Genomic DNA, 19830 nt, shown 5'->3' with positions numbered 1-19830 from the left:
CAGGGCTGAGCTCCCTCGAGCAGGGCACGGAGGAAATCAGTCATGGAAGGAAATCAGTCACCGGGGGTTGCTGTGGAAACCGGAGGGGAAGCCCGGGCGGGGGCAGCCGGAGCAGCTCAGTGGAGCCCGGCCAGGGGAGGGGACACGGCCCCCGTGTCCCTGGAGGGCTCCCGCTGTCACCCTGCCGGGTGCTCCCGAAAGGAGCCGCGTCCCGCGGTGGTGCTGCTGCTGTGGGAGCTGGTTTGGGCTGGTTTGGGCTGATTTTTGCTGATTTTTGCTGCTTTTGGCTGTTTTAGGATGTTTTGGGGCTGTTTTGGGCGTTGTGCCCTTCCCCAGTTCTGCTGTGCCCTTTGCCCGGGCAAGGGGCACAGGAGAAAAATCATTGCGGGCTTTCAGAAAATCATGGAATTCCAGAGTGGTTTGGGTTGGGAGGGACCCTAAATCCAAAAAATCATTGTGCACATTCAGAAAATCATGGAATTCCAGGATGGTTTGGGACTTTAAATCCCATCCCACCCCCTGCCATGGCAGGGACACCTCTCACTATCCCAGGCTGCTCCAAGCCTCAATGTCCGACCTGGCCTGGAACAATTCCAGGGATCTGGGGCAGCCCCAGCTTCTCTGGACACCCTGTGCCAGGGCCTTAGACCTTCCCAGGGAAGGATTTCTATGAGGACACAGCTGGGCTGGGGCAGATGGAGGAAAAAGGGAAAAACCACCTTATAAAAACCCCATCCCTCATGCCTCCAGAATCTTCCACCTGAAATTCCCAAAACTGGGCATGGGGGCTGATATTGACTGAAAATTAAAATAAAAAATAAAATAAAATAAAATAAAATAAAATAAAATAAAATAAAATAAAATATAAAAATAAAATACTGAGTGATCCCCTGAGCTGTGCCCTAAATGGGAACCTTGGAGTTGGGAAGGATGGAGGGGCAGGGAGGGGTTTGGGTGTGCCAGAGGGATGGGGCTGTTGGGAAGGGAAGGGTTGGGAAGGATCCGGGGTTTTGGGGGGCTCCAGGGACATGGAAAATCCAGGCAGGAGGTGTTTGGAGCAGTGCAGGGGCTGAGAGAGGGCAGGGCTGGGTTACGGGGGGCTGTGGGGCAGGGCTGGGTGTGTGGGGTTCAGGGGTGGTTATGGGGTGGGGTGGGTGCAGGGGGGGTTCAGGAGGGGTTCGGGGGGATGTGGGGCGGGTGTGGGAACTGTGGGTGCACACGGGTGTGGGGTGGGCACGGAGCGTGGGTGGGGTGCAGGGACAAGGGGCCATCTAAGGGACAGGGACAGGGGATGGGGATGGGCAGGGCAGGGAGCGGGAGCTGCGCAGGGCGCGGGCGGGGAGGAGGCAGCGGGGTCTGGGCAAAAGCGATCCGCAAACGCCGGGGGAGCGCAGAGCGGAGCAGGAGGAGGAGAAGAGGAGGAGAGGAGGAGGAGGAGGAGGAGGAAGTCGGGGCTGAGCCGCTTCCTGTAGGCAGCGGGATGAGCGCAGACAAAGCTGGGTGGGGACTCGCCGCTCGGGGCTGCTGCTGACCACCATCCTCCTCCTCCTGCTGCTGCTGCGGCTGCATCCCTCCGGCCCTCCCTCCTCCAGCCCTTCCTCCATCCCAGCGTCCGTCCGTCCATCCATCCCTCCCTCCATCCATCCCTCTGTCCGTCTGTCCGTCCCGCCGCCGCCCGCCCCGCGGGGACCGGGGCACCGCTTCCAGGTACGGAACGGGGGCACTGGGAGCATTGGGAGGGCTGGCACTGGGAGCACTGGGAGGGCTGGCACTGGGAAGGCTGGCACTGGGAGCACTGGCACTGGGGACATTGGGAGGGCTGGCACTGGGAGCACTGGCACTGGGGGCACTGGGAGGGCTGGCACTGGGAAGGCTGGCACTGGGAGCACTGGGAGGGCTGGCACTGGGCTGGCAGTGGCCGCACCGCCCGCACTGGCGCAGGTGGGGCTGGGCAGGGCTGTCCCCACCCCCGCCACCCGCTGTCACTGACCCCCGTGGGGACCGAGCCCTCCTAAACCGGCAGAACCCCCCCAAATCCCGCAATGCCCGCAGCCCACCGGGACCCCGCGGTCTCGGGGGTCCCACCCCGCCGGGCCGGGAGCCGGGAAGGTGCTTTGTGCAGCGAGTTCGGGCTCCCAACAAAGGTTGGATTTAAAGGGTTTGATCCTCCTTAATCAGCTGATTTGCCATCACAGGCGAGGCTTTCTCCGTGGATGAATGAGATGTAGTGTTCTTTCTTTCCTGATTTTTTTTTTTTTTTTTTTTTTTTTTTGTAATCACGGGAAGGAAGGAAGGAAGGAATGGGGAGACTTTCCCAAGCCCAAATCCCTGCAGCAGCCTCAGCTGGGATCAACCCCAGCCTGGCTTGGAGGGATTTGGGGTGATGTCCGTGCAGGTCCATCTCTCCAGCCACGTCCCTCTCCTTTCTAGCCAAACCCGTGTTTTCCCAGCAGCGCTTTGGGTGAAAGATTCCCGGGAAAATCGTCGGGATGAGCTCAAGGAAAGCTGGTCCAGGGCTGGGAGGGGGGAATCCAGCAAAAAAACTGACACAGGGAAGACTTGGAATAGAAATTAGGAGGAAATTCCTGGCTGGAGGGTGGGCAGGCCTTGGCACAGGGTCCCCAGAGAAGCTGGGGCTGCCCCAAATCCCTGGAATTGTTCCAGGGATTTGGAATTGTTCCAGGCCAGGTTGGACAGGGCTGGTGAAGGTGTGGATGGCAGGGAGTGGAAGGGGATGGGCTTTAAGGACCCTTCCCATCCATGCAGAGACTCCACGATTCTCACCTCCTCGGTGGAAAACGATTTGTATTTAAGGCCAATCCTGACGCACAGCGATACCCCCTCATTAATCAATCGCTAATGAGCTGCTAATGAACTTAGAGCACGGTGCCCAAAGGGCAGTGGCTCGGAGCAGCAGCGATCTGCCTCTGCTGTTCCTGCTGCTGCCTCTGGGCTCTTATTTCTTTCCCCATTTTCCCTCTGCTCCTGATCCACCTTTCCCCATCCATCCCCTCTCCCGGAGAAGGGGCTGGGGCCGTGTGGATGGGTGGCAGCAGGCTGCAGCCCGGCACTGAGGATTTTTCCTTATAACTGGATTTCCCTGAATGCAACTGGAGCATGTAGATTTTAATCCTCTTTCCAACCATATGGCCGCTGGCTGGATTGAAATATGACTCAATTAATTATTGCCAGGAAAGCCCTGGGGCCAAGCCTTTCTCTGGGAGGGGGTTTGGAGCTTTGGAGGCTTCTCGTGGGGCTTTTCTCACCCTGTGCTGTGGGATTCAGGGGAGGGGCTCAGCCCCATCCCACCCCAGCCTCTCTGTTGGCCGGGCATGGCCCCAGCTGCTCCTTGGCACCAATTTTGGGGCTTTTTTAGGCATTTCCAGCCTTGAAGGAGGAGGCAGGGATGCTGCTTGATGCAATGTGCTGCTGGCTGCTCACCTGGAGCACTACCTGGATAAGGACTGGAGGCAGCCTTGCCCCCTAAATGGGATATTCCCACACGTGCCCATCCTCTCTCCCAGCTTCCCTGGGAGCTGCCAGCTTTGCTCCCAGTGGATAATGCACCAGCCTGAAGGATCTCCTGGGGTTTTCTCCTTGCAGTCATGAGCTGGAGGTGGCTTGGTGGGGCACATTTTGGATAACTGAGGCTGCTTTATAGCATGGGGGTTCTCAATACCAGGAGCAGGCAATCCTGAAGGGATTCCCGTGGATTGATGGCTGCGAGCTGGTGAAGAAGCTCTAATTTTAAAAAAAATTTATTATTATTATTATTATTACTGTTATTAATCCCCAATCCCGCCTGCTGCTTTGCCACCCCATTCCAAATGAAAAATGCCATAAAAATGCAATTTTCCCAGGGTGGGCAGTGCCATCCCACCTGGCAGCCCCGCGGATGCTCCCGCTGGAATTCCAGGGGCTCCTGAATCCCGGTGAGTCACCGAAGGAGGACAGCCAGGCGCCGGCGCCGGCTGTTTCCATAGTAATTAGGGCTGGAGAGACGGTGCTGGAGCCCCACGGACCCCCCGTGTCCCCAAAAAGCGCTGCCAGGAGCGGCTGTCCCGCTCCAGCCCGCCCATCCCACCGGGACCGCGGGACTGCTCCCTCCCCCTGGATCGTCCCGTTTGGGGCTGGGATTTCGGGGTTCACCCCGGGAAAACAGCATTTTAGGCTCGAGTGGCATCAATCCTCAGCGTGACTTCTCCAAAGGTCTCCCTGCTGTGCCCGGGGCGGGATGGGAAAAGCGGGATGGGAAAAGCGGGATGTGTCCGTGTGTGTTCCCAGCCAGCATGGAAGAGGGCTGAGGGATCAGGTGGGATTTTCAGGTTTTCTTGCTTTTCAGGCTCTTCTCTTGCTGTTCTCCCTCTCTAGGCTCAGCCTCTTTGTGGGGAGGAGGGATGAAACCCCATTCCATGGAAAAGGATGTGGCTCCATCCCGCTCCCCTGAGCAAGGGATTTTTTGCTTGTCCTCGCACGGTTTTATTCCCTGCTCTCTTCCAGCCCAGCTTTCCATGTGCATTTTTCCTTCTGAGTGCCTCATGTGTGGTGCAAACCCCCCAAATCCACTCCCTTTAGAGCACAGGAGGGGCCTTGTCCACCCAAAATCCCTGGGGGAATGGCCAGGGGTGTCCTGGTCCTGCTGCTGGTGGGAAGCTCGGGGTGGCTGCAGGGACAGGGGCTGCTGGAGAGGCAGCTCCGAGCTGGGCAGGATCCAGCTGGAGGGATCTGGCTCCATGGAGAAGCCAGGATTGCTCCAAACCCCATCCAGGGTGGGGCTGGGATGGTGTGGATGTTGGATCAGGCCAGTGATTAATTAATTGATGATGCCTTTGATTAGGGATGTGCAAGGGAATCAAGGGGCTGGGTGGGCAGGGAGGAGGCAGGGTGGAGGAGCAGGGAATGACAGGAGCAGGGAATCAGGGAATCACAGATCAGGAAATCACAAGATCAGGGAATGACAGGAGCATGGAATCACAGACAAGAAAATCACAGGATTAGGGAATGAGAGGATCAGGAAATCACAGGATCAGGGAATCACAGGAGCAGGGAATCAGGGAATGACAGATCAGGGAATCACAGACCAGGGAATCAGGGAATGACAGGAAATCACAGATTAGGAATTCACAGGATCAGGGAATCAGAGGATCAGGAAATGACAGGAGCAGGGAATCACAGACCAGAAAATCACAGGATCAGGGAATGACAGATCAGGGAATCACAGACCAGGGAATCAGGGAATGACAGGAAATCACAGATTAGGAATTCACAGGATCAGGGAATGACAAGATCAGGGAATCAGAGGATCAGGGAATAACAGGAGCAGGGAATCAGGGAATCACAGGTGGCTTGGGTTGGAAGGGATCTAAGAGACCATCTGGGATGGGCTCAGATGCAGCCATGCTGAGGCTGGACTCTAAAATCCCTCATCTCCTGCATTTCCTGTGGGAATGATGGACTCCAAGCACCAGGATCAGTGGGAATACAAATCCCTTCTGAAATGACATTGGGCCAAGCCTTGAAACATCAGCACCTTGCAGCTGAGGCAGCCTGGATAATTCCTGGGAAGCAGCTGCACCAGGACCTGCTTATCCTCCCAAACACAATTAGTTTTCACCTTATCTCGTCCTTCCCTGGCTTTTCACTCAGCAGGTTCCTTCCCCTCTTGTCTGTCATCATCATCCTCGTTAGAGCCCGGGTTAATTAGTTTATCCAAGGGAAGCTCTGGTGGTTGGAGCTCTCTGCTGCTCTCCTGAGCTGCAGGTTGGATATTCCAGGGGTGCTGCTGGATAAGCTCCTTTGGCTGGCTCAGTTTAACAGGTTTATCTTCCTCTCTGCTCTCCCGAGGGCTTTGGGAAGGAAAGTTGGCTCTGTCCATCCCATAATGCTCCCTAGGAACAGCTTTCCTGCCTGGAAAGGTCCTGGATGGGCACTGCAAGAGGGATCAGTGTGGGAAGGAGCTGCCTTGGAGCTCCTCAGGGATTTGTGCTCCTTCCTGGGTCATATGAAATCCCCCCAAAAGGGGAAAAATCCTTGGCAGAGCACGGGATATTCCCAGGGCAAACCCCTCGGTGTTCCTGGGGTCACAGGGCTGCTCAGCATCCTGAGGGGCCGGGGCGACAAACCCCAACCCCAAAGCCTGGCTGCTTCCTGCTGCCTGTGTCCATCCCTGCAGGCAGAGCCAGCAGTGGGGACCGCGGGGACATCGGTGCCCTGGGGACATCAATGCCCTGGGGACATCGGTGCCCTGGGGACATCGGTGCCCTGGGGACATCGGTGCCTGTGCCACCACCCCCTAATTCTGGCACAAATCTGTGCTGAGCATCCCCTTCCTCCCTCTCCTCCTGCAGCTGCCTGGGAAGAAGAGCCCTGGTGTCCCCAGGGCTGGCGCCTCCAGCAGAAGGGTGACACTGCTGGGGTGGGTTCATGTGCTAATTACGGTCATTAAGGTCATTAAGGTTCGGGTGCTGTCGTGTCTCTCGTGCCAGGAAATCGTGGAATTGTTCAGGTTGGAAAAGCCCTCTCAGATGTCCAAGTGCAGCCATTCCCACCCATGTCCCCAAGTGCCACCACCCTCAGGGCTTTCCAGTCCCTCCATGCCTGGGGTCTCCACCTTCTGCCAGTGCCTGAAATTCCTCTGCAATTTTTGCCAATTCCCTTTTAAATAAATTGTTTTTCCTGGTTCCTTTTCCCAAGGAAGGGCCGTGGTGCTGAGCCAGGGAGAGCCAGCCCGGTGGTGGCTCCTTGGGGACAGGCAGAGTGTCCCTGCAGGGACGTGGAGGAGCTGTGCTTTCCCATCGGGGCTGTGTCCCAGAGGACAGACCAGGAGCTGGAGGAGGCTCAGGAACACTGAACCTGTTGCAGATCCCCCTGGGATGGCCCAGGGAGCACTGCCAGGTGTCCAGCAGGCACAGCCCGGGCTGTGATCCCTTTAGGGGAGTGCTGAAGGGATGCTGGGAGGATTCTTCAGGCTTCAGTTGGCTTCAAATCCTCCCTGGAGCTGTGAGCTGCTGTGCAGGAGCTGTGCTTTGGGGTATTTTGGGGTATTTTGGGGTATTTTGGGTGAGGAAGCAGCAGCTGTCAGCTGATGGGAGATGCTCAGCACTGATTTGATTCCTCTTTGGTGGAGGGCAGGAGGATAAGGAAGGTGCTGAGAGTCAGGGGTGCCAGGAAAATGTCTTCACAATGCCACTGTCACCAGGGGACACCAGGACAGTGCCAGTGTCCCTGCCTGGGATGTTTGTCATGGTTGTGTTTGCAGCCCAAGGGCCTCTGCACAGAAACCTTGGCAGAAACAGGCAGGGCTCGCTCTGAGCCTCCTGAGGACAGGAACAATTCCCAGTGCCCAGGAATCCAGAGGAGGCCACAGGGATGCTCTGAGGGCTGGAGCCAGGCTGGGAGAGCTGGGGGTGCTCACCTGGAGAGGAGAAGGCTCCAGGGAGAGCTCAGAGCCTGAAGGGGCTCCAGGAGAGCTGGAGAGGGACTGGGGACAAGGGATGGAGGGACAGGAGCCAGGGAATGGCTCCCAGTGCCAGAGGGCAGGGATGGATGGGAGATTGGGAAGGAATCTCTGCTCTCAGCCATCACTCAGGGCAGGTCAGAGCTGTCCCTGTGGCTGTGGTGTGAGTCCATGAGGCTCCAGGTGTCCCCAGGATGTCCTGCAGGAGCATGGCTGGGTTTTCTCCATGCTCCAGGTTTTTTCCAGGTTCCTTCTCAGGGATTTCCTCCCCCCTCTCTGGTTCTGCAGCACTCTGGGCCCCTTAGCTGGGGACCATCACAACCTGTCTGAACCTCTCCTGATTTCTAATTAACCTCCAGGCCTGTGGCTGCTGCTGGAGCTGCTCTGATGCTGCTGGAAAGGGCCCAGGCAGAGCTTCCCCATCCTGGGAAATGCTGGACCTTGTCCAGGCCTGGAGGACTCCATGGCTCTGTGCAGAACCTTGGGAAGGGACAAGGACCTGGTGGGGACAGAGCTCCCAGTGTGTGACCCTGGGGCACCTGCAGGTGTTGGGAAAGGCTTTGGGGTCAGTTCTTGCTGCATCCCTTGGATTTTTAATATCCTGGAGTTGTGGTGGTGTTGGTGTGGTGCTGCCCATCCAAACCCCTTGCATTATTTATCAGCTGATTTCATAGAATTGCTCAGCCTCACAGCCTTGCCCAGGGATTTGTATCCACCTCTGGTGCTTCCCTCACTCCCCACTTAATGCCAGTGCTGGGGGAAAACTCTCCCTCCTCCTTCCTCCCTCCACACTGTGAATAAAAATGGGGAATAAAGGGAATAAAAAGATTATTTTAATGCAGCCAGCCTGGCTTAAGGAGAGGTATAAGCAGCAAATAAGGGAGGCAATGATTATTATTCTTTAAACCTAAAAATCTAAGCCCTGTGTAAGTGTTTCTATTAAATGATGTAAAAGTTAGGCTGGTTTGGAATCCACTCTGCTCTGCCTGGATCTGAGATCTCCCAAAAAGCTGCTTCCAGTGGCTTCACAGCTCAGGAAAAAAACAGAAAGCCACAAACCAGAGATTTCCCAGCAGCAGGGAGGCAGGGAAAGGTGTTTAACCCTGGGGAATGAGAAATAAAAGTGAGTGAATGTAGGCAGAGGAGAGTAGATGTGATGTAGATTGTGGAATGTATAATAATGTATATTGTGGGTAATGCAGATTGTGTGTTTTAGCTTCACTCTGTCTCCTTGGAGGGAGGTCTATTGTGTTGAAAAGCAGGGGGAAAAAAAGGGTTTTATTTGTGTGTGTGTGTGCAGTTGAAAGAAAAGTGGTATTTGGGTTGTGAGAGAAAAGTGAAAACCAGAGGCAGGGGATGGACAGATCTGGAAAAATGGGACAGAAAACCAGAAATTTGGATACAGGAAAAAAGGGGGGAATAAAGGCATGCAAGCAGAGACACCCCAAAGCAGCAAACAGAGATACAGCTCCTTGCAAAAGGAGAAAACACAGGGCAATGGGCAAACATGCAAACCATGGAAAAAGAGAAATCACCCTTAAACTAGCAAGCTCAAACCTGTGAATTATATACTTTTAAAAAGAGCACATACAGAATATTTAACCCAAAAACCGTGCTCCCAGAAGGATCAAAGCTCTGGGAGTGGGATAAATGAAACCCCTGAGGGATCCCTGCATGGGGAGGGAGAGCATCCAGCTGTCCTGGGCTGCTCCATCCAGGCTTGGCAGTGTTCCTTGGGCTGGAAATTTTTCACCCTTTATTTATTTATTTTGCCCAGTGAGTGTAAAAGCAGCAGTGTGTGTGTGAGCTTGGGGAAAGCAGCTGGGGAGAGCAGCCCTGCACTCAGCAGGGAGGGTTCTCTGCCAGGCTTTTTGGGGGGGAAATGGGCTGGCTCAGGGATTTAGGGCTCTGTGGGGTAGGTGGGGTGCTCCCTGTGGGGGTCAGTAAGAGATGAGGGTGGGTGAGGATGGAGACAGGCCAGGGAATGGGGTGGGAAAGGCTCTGAGGGAGCAGCTGGGGGGGGGAAAAGTCAATTTTGCTGTTTGGCAGGAGCAGCGTGGTCAGGGAAATGCAGGTGGGTCAAGCCTGGAGCAAAGGGAAGCTGCTGAGCACATTCCCCCTTTTTTTCCCCTCTTTTTTTCCCTCTCTTTTTTCCTCTTTTTATTTCTCTTTTTACCCCCTTCCATTTATACCCTTTTCCCTCTCTTTTTCCTCTTTTTATTTTTCTTTTTTCCCTTCCATTTATACCTTTTTTCCTCTCTTTTTCATCTTTTTATTTCTCTTTTTCCCCTTCCATTTATACCCTTTTTTCTCTTTTTCCTCTTTATATTTCTCTTTTTCCCCCTTCCATTTATACCCTTTTTTTCTTCTTTTTCCTCTTTTTATTTCTCTTTCTCCCCCTTCCATTTATACCCCCTTTTTCTCTCTTTTTCTTTCTCTTTTCCCCCTTCCATTTATACCCTTTTTTCTCTCTTTTTCCTTTTTCTTTTTCTTTTCCCCCCTTCCATTTATACCCTTTTTCTCTCTTTTTCTTTCTCTTGTCCTCCTGCCTTTTATACCCTTTTTTCTCTCTTTTCCCTCTATTTATTTCTCCTTTTCACCTACCATTTATACCCTTTATATCCTTTTTTCCTCTCTTTTTCCTCTTTTTATTACTTTTTCCCCCTTCCATTTGTACCCCTTTTTTCTCTCTTTTTCCTCTATTTATTTCTCCCTTCCCCCTTCCATTTATACCCTTTATACCCTTTTTTCTCTCTTTTTCCTCTTTTTATTTCTTTTCCCCCCTTCCATTTTACCCCCCCTACCACCCTTTTTTCTATCTTTTTTTTTCTTCTTTCCCCTCTATTTATACCCCCCTACAGAACCTCTAAATCCCCAATTAATACCCCGTTTTAGTCCTCTTTTTTCGTCCTCTCTTTTTATTTCCTTTCTTTTCTTTTCCCCCTTCCATTTATTACCTTTTTTTTTCTCTTTTTCCTCGTTTTATTTTTTCTTTTCCCCCTCTTCCATTTATACCTTTTTTCTCTTTTTATTTCTCTTTTCCCCCTTCCATTTATACCCTTTTTTCTCTTTTTTCCTCTTTTTATTTCTCATTTCCCCCTTCCATCTATACCATTTTTCTCTCTTTTTCTTTCTCTTTTCCCACCCTTCAATTTATAACCTTTTTTTCTTTTTTTCCTCTTTTTATTTATCTTTTCCCCCATTCCATTTACACCCTTTTTTCTCTCTCTTTTCCATCTCTTTATTTCTCTTTTCCTCCTTCCATTTACACCCTTTTTTCCTCTTTTTCCCCCCTCAAAGCTGCTAAACCCTGCCCTGTTCCTGTGCCCCTTCCCCTGCACCCTGGGCTGTGGCCCTCAGCAGGAGCTTTACTCCCTTCACAGCTCTCTCAGGGATGTCAAACCCTCCCAGCCCCTCCAGTTTTGGGGGATTTGATGTGTTTTACCCCACACCTAAAACACCAAACCCCCCCAAAACTATCCCAGAACTGCCATCCCCAGGTGGTGCAGCCACTGCTGGAGCAGCTCTGAAGGCACCAGCTGGGGATGCTGTGAAAAGCCTGGATCAGGAATTCTGCTGCTGCTGCTGCCTCAGGGTTCCTGCCCCAGTTCTGCCATGCTGGCCATGCCCTCCTCTCCTGATTCCTGGGCAGGACCCAGGTGTACAGCCTGCCTCCAAAAACAGGGCCAGCTTTAGCCTGGAATGCAGCAGGGCACAGGGGAGAGAGAGGCAGGGAGTGAAATTGAATTGGGATAATATGGGTCAGAGCAGCAGCACCAACAACCTACTTCTGCCAGGCAGCCCAAATAACCTGGTTTGAGCTCTGCCAGGGCTCCAGCCCTGCCCAGATCCCCCCACACACCCTGTGTGCATCAGTTTGGGTGTGGAAAGCCAGGTGTGGGCTGAGGAGGGCAGGAGCCTCCCCTGAAATGGAAAATGCAAACCCCCTCCCTGTGAATTGTTATTGAAATTAAGGGGCTCTCAGGCAAAGAGATGGGAGCAGGAATAACAGTTCTTTACTAGGGAAATTAAAAATACAAATGCAATAGTACAAACAAAAAAGAAAACAAACCCCTGCCAGAGTCAGACCCTGTCCTGGCCCCTGTGTGTCAGGGTGGTGGCACAGTCCCATCCCAGGATGGCTCAGGGTGGTGGCACAGTCCCATCCCAGGGGGGCTCAGGGTGGTGGCACAGTCCCATCCCAGGGGGGCTCAGGGTGGTGGCACAGTCCCATCCAGGAGGGCTCAGGGTGGTGGCACAGTCCCATCCCAGGATGCTCAGGGTGGTGGCACAGTCCATCCCAGGCTGGCTCAGGTGGTGGCACAGTCCCATCCAGGATGCTCAGGGTGGTGGCACAGTCCCATCCCAGGGGGGCTCAGGGTGGTGGCACAGTCCCATGCCAGGGGGCTCAGGGTGGTGGCACAGTCCCATCCCAGGGGGGCTCAGGGTGGTGGCACAGTCCCATCCCAGGGTGGTGGCACAGTCCCATGCCAGGGGCTCAGGGTGGTGGCACAGTCCCATCCCAGGGGGCTCAGGGTGGTGGCACAGTCCCATCCCAGAGGGGCTCAGGGTGGTGGCACAGTCCCATCCCAGGGAGGCTCAGCCCTCCTGCAGTGCCAGCTGTGGCTCTGCTGGAGCAGGGATCCTGCACAAGGGGGGAGTTTTCCTCTGCAGCTCCAGGGCTGCTGGAGATGGGCCTGCTCTCCCTCTGGGAATGCAGGGCAGCAGAAAGCTGCTCCTCTGGGAATGCAGTGGGCAAAGGCTGCTGGGCTGTTCCCAGGGCAGATTGGATCCAGGGAGGAATGCTTGGCTCCTCCCCTGGGCACAGCATCTCCCATGGGATGGTGGGATTTGATCAGCCCTGCAGGGACACTCAGTGGCCATGGACAGCAGAGATCTCCTGGAGGGAGGGTTGGCTGTGGGAGGGATAAAGAAACCTGCCCCAGGAACAGCAGAGAACTGCCCAGCTCTGACAGATGGACATAGGACACACAGCCACATTCCCAGCCTAAGACAGCATCCCTGCTCACATCCATGCCCAGATCTTGTCCACATCCCTGCCTGCATCAGTTCCTGCATCCCTGCCCTGATCCACACCTGCATCCCTGCCCATGTCCCTGTCTATTCCTCTTTCTCCATCCCTGCCCTCATCCCCCTCATCTTGGAGAACTCCTCTCACAGCCTCAGCTTTGCCAGGCTGTGAGATGTCAGAGCCAGCACAAGCCACAATAAATTCCATTTCAAAATTATGGATTGTGGAAATACAGAATGCACAGGGGAATTTTTCCCCCGTTTTCCCTCCTTTTCTGCTTTTTTTCCTTTCTTTTTCCTCTTTTCTCTTTTTTTTTCCCCTCTTTTTATACCCATTTTTCCCCTCAGAAAGCTGCTAAACCCTGCCCTGTTCCAGTGGCCCCTTCCCCTGCACACTGGGCTGTGGCCCTCAGCAGGAGCTTTACTCCCTTCACAGCTCTCTCAGGGATGTCAAACCCTCCCAGCCCCGAGATAACTGTGACAATTTTGGGGGATTTGATGTGTTTTACCCCACACCTAAAACACCAAACCCCCCAAAACTATCCCAGAACTCCCATCTCCAGGTGGTGCAGAGCTGCTGGAGCAGCTCTGAAGGCACCAGTTGGGGATGCTGTGAAAAACCTGGGAAAAAAAATGAAATCCTTGAATGGTTTGGGTTGGAGGAGGCCTAAAAATCAGCCAGTCCCACCCCTGCCATGGGCAGGGACAATTCCCACTAGCCCAGGTTACTGCAAACCCTGTCCAACACTTCCAAGCATGGAAGAAAAATATTCAAAAAAAAAAAAATAGGTAAAAAAATTTAAAAAATTCCCAGCCTTGTTCTTTCCTCAACAAGGATGGGAAGAGAAATACCAGGCAGCAGCCCTGGGAATTCTGTCTACACTCTCAGCTGGGCTGTGACCTGTTTGCTGTATTTGAAGCTTGAAATAGAGCCTTATGAGTAATGTGGTTCAGGTGCTTATCACCAATTAATTAATTCTTTTGCACGGTGGATACCTAATTAAAGCAGTCTCAGGTAATTCCTGGGGGATGGGGGCTCAAATTAATGGGGCTGCTTAACGGGGTTGTTTCTTTGCTGATGTCACTTGTTGGGTGATTCCCAGAGGCTGGAAAGGGTCATTGGGCTCCCTGTGAGTGTTACTTAAAATAAAATTCTAATAAAGGTTTGATGGGGGTGAAATCATCAGGGGATGATTTCTCATCACGAGGATTTCTGCAGCCCAAGGCTTTGCCTGCTGCAGGAGGGGTTTTTATGGGGGAAAAATGATGAGGCTCTAGCAAAAGGAAAAAAGAGATTTTGGGTTTATTTGAGCTGAAAATTGATTTGGAGAGGGGTGGGCCCAGCAGCCTGGCAAAATCCACATTTTCCTTCCCATTTTCTGTGGTTACACAGAGGGTGCCCCTAAAATAAAATATTTTAACCAAATCAGGGCAAGGTCTTGGCCCAGTTCCTCGGGGTGGCTGTGTCCCCACACCAATGAGCAGGGATTGGGGAATCATGGAATCATTTAGGTTGGAGAAAACCCCTGAGATTGTGGAGTCAAACCATTCCCCAGCCTTGGACTTGGGGTGATCTGCAGGAATGCCTGCTCCAGAAAATTCCTTATCAAAGTTATGGATTGTGGAAATACAGAATGCACTGAGGAATTTTTCCCTTTTTTTCACCCCTTTCCCCCTCCTTTTTTGCTTTTTTTTTCCTCCCTTTTCCATCTTTTTTAATTTCTCTTTTTTCCTCCCTCCTTTTATACCCTTTCCCCCCTCTCCTTTTCCTCTTGGCTTTTTATTCCCCCTCTCTTTTTTCCTTGTTTTTCCCCCCTCTTTTCCACCCATCCCAGGGTGGATTTGTCCCTTTCCAAATCCTCTTGGAAATGTTGACACAGCCAAATCAATCCTCTTGGAAATGTGATGCTGGGAGAAACAACTCCATTTGCAGCTCTCCCTTCATCTTCCCTTCCCTTTCAATCCTCATTTCCCAAATTCCCATCAAGATCCTTATCTTCACCCTGGCCAACACTGGAGAGCAGGATGTTAAAAACCTGAAACCCATGGCTGGATATGTTAATTAACATGAAATAATAGCTCTTGCTTGCTTCCCTTAATTAAGGGTCAGGAGTTCAGAGCTGGATGAGCTGATGAGGAAGAAATTCCTGGCTGGGAGGGTGGTGAGGCCCTGGCACAGGTTGCCCAGAGAAGCTGTGGATTCCCAGTCCCTGGAGATGTTCTGTGCCAGGCTGGATGAGCAGCCTGGGGTAGGGGAAGGGGCTTGGAATGGGATGAGCTTTAAGGTTTCTTCCAGCCCTGGGATTCTGTGATCTGTGTGCTGCAGATACTCTGATCCATCCATGGATTTTGGGGAATTTCTCAAGCTGTGGGTTCTCCTCTCCTCCCCTCCTGTGCTGCAGCAGCCTCCAGTCTCCTGGTGTTGTTTAACATTTTATGGAACCTTAAAACCCAACCCAAAGAACCCCATTAAGCCTGAAGGCACTTTCATTTTCTCTGAAGTGCAGCCTGACAGGGCTGGGGCTGGAGGTGGTGTGACAGGAGGGGTGCCCTTATCTGTCACAGCATGTGACAGCCTGGCCCCTTCCCTTCTGAGTCACAGCAGGAGGAGATGCCAGCCTTGCTCCCCATATCTGGCCATCCTTATTCCCTAGGATTTGGAACATCCTTATTCCTCAGGAACTGGGAATCTCTATTCCCCAAAATTTGGATATCCTTATTCCCCGAAATTTGGGAATCCCAATTCCTCAGTATTTGGGCATCTTTATTTTCCAGTATTTGGGCATCCATATTCCCTGGTATTTGGACATCCTTATTCCTCAGGATCTGGACATCCTTATTCCTTGGTATTTGGGCATACTTATTATCCCAAAATTTGGACATCCTTATTCCTCAGGAACTGGGAATCCCTATTCCCCAAAATTTGGATTTCCTTCTTCCCCAGAATTTGGGAATCCTTATTCCTCAGTATTTGGGCATCTTTATTTTCCAGTATTTGGGCATCCATATTCCCTGGTATTTGGGCATCCTTATTCCTCAGGATCTGGGAATCCCATCCCTTGGATTTGCATCTTCCCAGAATTGGGAATCTTATCCTCAGGATTGGGATCCTATTCCAATTGGATTCCTTTCCCAGAATTTGGGAATCCTTATTCCTCAGTATTTGGGCATCTTTATTTTCCAGTATTTGGGCATCCATATTCCCTGGTATTTGGGCATCCTTATTCCTCAGGATCTGGACATCCTTATTCCTTGGTATTTGGTCATACTTATTACCCCAAAATTTGGACATCCCAATTCCTCAGTATTTGGACATCTTTATTTTCCAGTATCTGGGCATCCTTATTCCCTGGTATTTAGGCATTTTTATTCCCTGATATTTGGACATCCTTATTCCCTGGTACTTGGTCAGCCTTGCTCTCCAGTATTTGGGCATTCTTATTTCCCAGTATCTGGGCATCCTTATCCGTCAGGATTTAAACATTCTTATTCCTCAAAATTTGGATATCCTTGTTCCCAAGTATTTGGGCATTTGTATTTCCCAAATATCTGGTAATTTGTATTTCCCTCTGTGTGGGTTTTCTTATCCCTCAGTATCTGGGCATCCTTATTCCCTGATATTTGGGCAGCCCTGAATTTTCCAATACCTGGCCATTCTCATTCCCTGGTATTTGATCAGCCTTGCTCTCCAGTATTTGGGCATTCTTATTTCCCACTATTTGGGAAATCCTTATTCCCCAGTATTTGGGCATTTTTGTTCCCCAAGTATCTGGGAATAATTTTTTCCTTACTATGGGCATCCTTATTCCTCAGGATTTGGGTATCCCTGAATTCCCCAGGATTTGGGTTTCCATGTTCCCCAATATTTGGACACCCTAATTCCTGAGGATTTTAGCAGCCCTGAATTCCCCAGTATCTGGACATCCTTATTGCTCAATATTTCAGCATTTTTATTCCCAAGCAGGGGGGAATTCTTTATTCCCTCTGTATGGGCATCCTCATTCCTCAGTCTTTGGCCATCATTATTCCCCAGGCATCTGGGAATTCCTTATTTCCCCTTTATGTGGGCATTTGTATTCCTTGGTATTTGGGCATCCTTGAATTCCCCAGCAGCTGGGCATTGCTCAATATTTGGGCATCCTTGTTCCCTGGTATTTGGACACGTTATTCCATTTTATCCCTCAGAATTTGGGCATCCTTGTTCCCTGGTATTTGGGCATGTTATTCCACCTTATCCCTCAGAATTTGGGCATCCTTGTTCCCAGTATTTGGCCAAGGTGAGGGAACACCCAGAGCCTGATCTGCTCCCACCATTCCCATTATCCCTTGTGCACCAGCACTCTTCCCAGGATTTTCCCCCCAAATAACAACCTTAGAGCAGCCTGGGGGTTTGCTCCACTACCATTGCATTCCCTGGTGGTTTTCCCATGGCTCTGGACCCTTTTTCCAACCCTGGAGCAGGTCTGTGCTCCCTCCCTGTGGCACTGGGGTGGAGAGAGCCAAAACCTTGTAGGAACGGTGGCAGGAGGGACCAGAGCTGCTGATCTTTAACCTGAACAATATTTTTTTTTTCTTTTAAACCACAAAACCCCTAAAAAACAAAAAAAGGAAGTCGAGGTTGGTTCCTGTTTGCTTCAGTTTGAGCCTTCAGTTAGGGGCCTGAGAGAAAAAAGCAGCTGAGGCTCCCCTGCACGTGATGCCCACGGGGCAGGGGCTGCTCCAGGGAGAGGGGACCCAGCAGGAATGTGAGGCTGGAGCCTCCTGACTCCATCTGAGCTTCACACAAGGTGAGTGAAGGGCACATCTCATCTCAGACAGAGCCAGTCCCAATGCTGAGCTCTGCCTTTAAAGCAAAAGTAGGGAAGAGCTAAATGTGCTTTTGCCTTGCCTTGAGAATTGCCACCCTTGGAAATGGCCAAGGATGGGCTGGAGGTGCTCACCTGGAGAAGGGAAGGCTCCAGGGAAACCTCAGAGCTCACCTGGAGAAGGGAAGGCTCCAGGGAAACCTCAGAGCTCACCTGGACAAGGGAAGGCTCCAGGGAAACCTCAGAGCTCACCTGGAGAAGGGAAAGCTCCAGGGAAACCTCAGAGCTCACCTGGAGAAGGGAAGGCTCCAGGGAAACCTCAGAGCTCACCTGGAGAAGGGAAAGCTCCAGGGAAACCTCAGAGCTCACCTGGAGAAGGGAAGGCTCCAGGGAAACCTCAGAGCCCCTTGCAGGGCCTGAAGGAACCTTCTAAAGAAGGACAGATTTTTATAGGGCCTGCAGGGACAGCAAAAAGGGTTTTCATCCTAAAGAGGGTTGGTTCAGGCTCAGATACAAGGAGGAAATTTTTAATGGGAGGGTGGGCAGGCCCTGGATCCCTGGAAGTGTCCAAGGCCAGGCTGGACAGGGCTTGGAGCAGCCTGGGGTGGTGGAAGGGATCCCTGTGAATGGCAGGGAGTGGAACTGGATGAGCTTTAAGGTCCTTTCCATCCCAAACAATTCAGGGATCAGTAACTGGGGCTGAACCAGGTGCCCATCCCACCCCTCCTGTTTGGGTTTGGCAGGAGGGATGGGATGCTGCCAAAGGGATGAGGAAGCTGTTGCCATGGAAACAGGCTCGGTTTTCCCACTCCCTCGTCTTTTAATTTATTTATTTATTTATCTGCCAGCACATCTCTGACCTGCAAGCTGCTTCCCAGGGATTTAAACACTGGATTGGATATCTGGGATAAAAAATGTCTGGGGAAAGGGAATAAAATCCCTTTGGAGAGGGGCTGGGGTTGGAACCAGCACTCAGGATTAAGGTTTTCTTTGCTCCATGGAACAAATCAAGCTCAGATCATTTTCTTTCCTTAAGGAAAGAATGAAACATTTGGAATTTGGGTGTGTTAAGGCTCCTTTCCCAGCCAGATCTGTAACTCCTGTTGGGATTAGTGGGACTATCCCATCTCCCACCCCCTGGAAAACGTGGCTCTGCTATTTTCTGTTTTGCCTGCTGTATTTTTATACTTTTCTGGTTATATTTAGCAATTTTTTTTTTTCAGCTATTTTTAGCCATGGCTTTTAGCAAAAGCCACAAGATGCCTGGCAAAGGGATCCAGCCCCTCACGAGGTTTTCCCACGCTCCAGCCAGACAGTGACCCTGTTCCCAGTGATCCCTTCTGGATGTGCATCCTGGCTGGTTTTGGGGAGAAAAAAGCAGTTTTTGGGAGATCCTGCTTGTCTCAGTGGGGATGCAGCAAGCTGGGCTGGGCTCAGCTCTTGGAAGCAGAGGGACAGGGAGAAATCCCAGAGTGAGATTTGGGACAAATTTCTCCATTATAAATACCCAGCATGGAATCATTTCTGGACCAAACTCGATTTTTCTGTCCAAAAAAACCCCTTTTTTTGTCAAAAAAAAAAAAACAAACCCTTTTCTGCCCCAAAATATCCCATTTTCTAGATCAAACCCCCTCCCTGGGTGATGCCTGCCTGGTAGGAACAACCCTGATCCCTGCTCTCCCCAAAATCCTGCCTGTCCCAGTGGGGTTCACCCACTTTGCAATAACTGAGTGGAAAATGCTGCTGCATCAGGGATGGAAAATGTGACTTTTTTTGCAAGCAAGGAGCAGGGAGGTTGTTGTTTTCACCCCCAAAAGGAGCTGTTTTCAGGGTGGGGGATGCTGCTTTCAGTCCTTGCAGTGAGGGAGAGGTTTCAGCCTGGCCAATGTCAGCACTTTCTGTTTCATTCTTGCTTTTCCTTTTGGTTCAGAGGGGAGAGATGGGTTTAAGCAGAGAAAAACCTTGCTGGGAGGTGAAAAAAAAAGCTGGAAAATTGAACCATGGAATCATCCAGGTTGGAAAAGCCCTCTAAGGTCATTCCACCATAAATTATGGAATGGTTTGGCTTGGAAGGGATCTTAAAGCTCATCCTTTTCCAGCCCCTGCCATGGGCAGGGACACCTTCCACTATCCCAGGTTGCTCCAAGCTCCATCCATCGTGCCCTTGAACACTTCCAGGGATGAGAAAATGTCATTTTTAAAAACATTTAGGAGAATTCCAATCTCCACCCACGCAGACCTTGAGCTAAAACCCAACTAAAAGAGGAGAAAAAACTTCTGGAGGTGGTTCAGCTCTGATTCCATGGGTTTGGAGCTGGAGCTGGGGATGGATCCAGCACCAGGCACCCAAATTCCAGGATCCTCTCTGCTCCACAGCCTCTGAGCTCTGTGCAAAGCAGGCAGCAGCTGCTGCTGACGAGGAGCTGGCAAATGAAGCTTAATTACTCCTGCAAGCAGAGCTGGCAGCTCTGGGGTGCCAGAGCCCCACAGGAGCCCAGGCTGGGAGGGAGGAATGGGATGGCAGCTTGGCAGGAGGGC

General features: G+C 51.8%; 1 protein-coding gene across 2 annotated transcripts in view; it reads left to right on the top strand.

The window, feature by feature from the left end:
- The first annotated feature begins 1394 nt into the window (after positions 1 to 1394).
- Positions 1395 to 19830, top strand: part of GNG2 (G protein subunit gamma 2) — a 29347-nt gene continuing 10911 nt past the window's right edge. The window contains exon 1 of one of the 2 annotated variants that reach the window (XM_018907047.3): positions 1395 to 1707. The gene's annotated coding sequence lies outside the window, so the exon portion shown is untranslated. Of the gene's footprint in view, positions 1708 to 17117; positions 17275 to 19830 lie in introns of those variants that run through there. The other variant, XM_009101607.4, reaches the window with a different exon arrangement.

This window comes from Serinus canaria, chromosome 5, assembly GCF_022539315.1.
Source record: "Serinus canaria isolate serCan28SL12 chromosome 5, serCan2020, whole genome shotgun sequence".
In the NCBI taxonomy this organism is placed as follows: Eukaryota; Metazoa; Chordata; class Aves; order Passeriformes; family Fringillidae; genus Serinus; species Serinus canaria.
Note: the sequence above shows the minus strand (reverse complement) of the source record. Positions and strands in the feature narration are given on the sequence as shown.